This window comes from Arachis ipaensis, chromosome B08 (assembly GCF_000816755.2).
Source record: "Arachis ipaensis cultivar K30076 chromosome B08, Araip1.1, whole genome shotgun sequence".
Taxonomy (NCBI): Eukaryota; Viridiplantae; Streptophyta; class Magnoliopsida; order Fabales; family Fabaceae; genus Arachis; species Arachis ipaensis.
This window is the reverse complement of record NC_029792.2, coordinates 32,432,424-32,434,708: the sequence shown is the minus strand read 5'-3', so window position 1 is coordinate 32,434,708 and position 2,285 is coordinate 32,432,424.

Sequence of the window (2,285 nt, the reverse complement as noted above, 5' to 3'; positions counted from 1 at the left end):
TAATGAAGAAGCATGGGATAATTCATAAAGTTGCAACAGCCTACCATCCTCATACTAATGGGCAAGCTGAGGTGTCAAACAGAGAGATAAAGCGTATCTTGCAGAAGATAGTCAACCTCATAGAAGAGACTGGAGCACCAGGCTACAAGATGCACTCTGGGCATACAGAACAGCATATAAAACACCCATTGGGATGAGTCCTTTCTGCTTAGTCTATGGAAAAGCTTGTCATCTCCCTGTTGAAGTAGAGCACAAAGCCTTTTGGGCAGTAAAGGAGTGCAACATGGAAATTGAGAAAGCCGGAGCTGAAAGGAAGTTGTAACTGCAAGAACTGGAAAGCCTTCGCCTAGAAGCTTATGAGAACTCAAGACTATACAAGGAGAAGATGAAGGCTGTACATGATCAGCACATCAAGAGAAAAGAGTTCCAACCTGGGGATTTAGTCCTCCTTTACAAATCTCGACTGAGGCTCATGCCAGGCAAGTTGAGATCAAGATGGGAAGGTCCATACAGATTAGAGAAGGCCGAACCGTACGGAGTTTTTCGCCTAAGTCATTCTTCCAGCTTTGAACTTATCAAAGTCAATGGACATCGTATAAAGCTATACCATGGCGAGAAGATGAAGAAAAACAAGGAGCTCGAGATCTTCCTCTTGGAAGATCCCCACATAGCCGAAGACTGAGATAGTGGAGCGTCCAACTTACGGACGTTAAAGCAAAGTGCTAGGTGGGAGACAACCCACCATGGTATGATCGTTCTTTTCTTTATTTTTAGTTTTCCTATTCAATAACCCTTCTCTTTATTAGTACATTTCGTGCATCTGCATTTACATGCTTTTGATTTAAAAAAAAAATTTCACGCGACGCGACTGCATCATTTACGCGTCCGCGTCGCACGAGATGGGAGAAAATAATAAAACCAACAGAGAGTCACGCAAGAGCGTGGCTGGAGGCGTGCCAGTGGCACAAATCGCCCCACACGACCGCGTCGTCGACGCGTCCGCGTCGCCGACGCGTCCGCGTCAAGTGGGAACATTGGCCTCCCACGCGACCGCGTCACTCACGCGGCCGCGTGTCCTGGAATTCGACGTGAAAAGGGTGCACGACCGAAAGTTGTGCTAGAGTGGTGCTGGATTGGCGCTGAACGCCCAATTCTTCCCACGTGGATCCATGGCTCACGCGTCCGCGTCATATCCTTCTAATGGCCACTCACGCGATCGCATGCCCCACGCGATCGCGTCACCCCAGATTTGGCAAAAATAAAAATTTCGAACAGAGAGTTGTGCGAGCGCGAGGCTGCCCTCGCGCCAGTAGCATAAAACGGGTCACGCGACCGCGTGACCGACGCGACCGTGTCCATTAGTTTAAGTGCAAGTCGCGCGACTGCGTGCCCCACGCGACCGCGTCGCTTGCGCCGCACAGCTTCCCTGATTTGCCAATTATCTTATCTTTCTTTTCCCCAAATCCTATTTTCTCTTTTCCCTCCTTATTTCTTCCTTCTTCCTTCTTTCTTCTTCCTTCTTTCTCACTTTCTACTCTCTCTCTCTCTCACCCCCATTAACAAGGTTTTCTTTTCTTCTTCCTCCCTTATTTTTCTATTATTCTTCTTATTTTATATGCTATCTTCTTTTCTTTTCTTTTTACTTTCATTATCCATATTTTCTTTTTCTTTTTTTTCCTTTTTACTTGGTGTTGGAAATTTATTTGAGTCATTATTTCTCATTATATGCTTGTGGATTGTTGTTAAATTCTTTGGAAATTATATACCTTTTTTAAAGGGTTGCTTGCATGTTCACTTTAATACTTTCTATACCTTATTTACCATGCATGCTATGTGTTTGTGAAAAAGCCAATATGGCATTATGCATTTTTCTACGTTATTCTATTCTACTATTAAATGCTTGTTTTTCACAAAACCCCTTTCATATTTTATTCGTTGAAAATAATTGTCAATACAAACGTGATGGTTTGTTACGAGTGATGCTTGATCTATGCTACTCATGCCTTTGCCAACATACCAATAAACATCTTGCATCTAATTACCCAAACATGCACTTGCTTTATTCCCTTTGATGAACTTTTCACATGTAGTCATGATCATGTGTTCACTTCATTCATCTTTAATGTGCATTGATTGCCACCCATACCATCATATTCCTTGCTTTGCCCCTTGACATTTTGACATACTTCCTCTTTTCTCCCTTTCAGGATGGCCACCAAGAAAGGAAAAGAGAAAGCTACTCCCAAACCACCAGCAAGAAGAGGAACAAAAAGAGCATTAGTGGC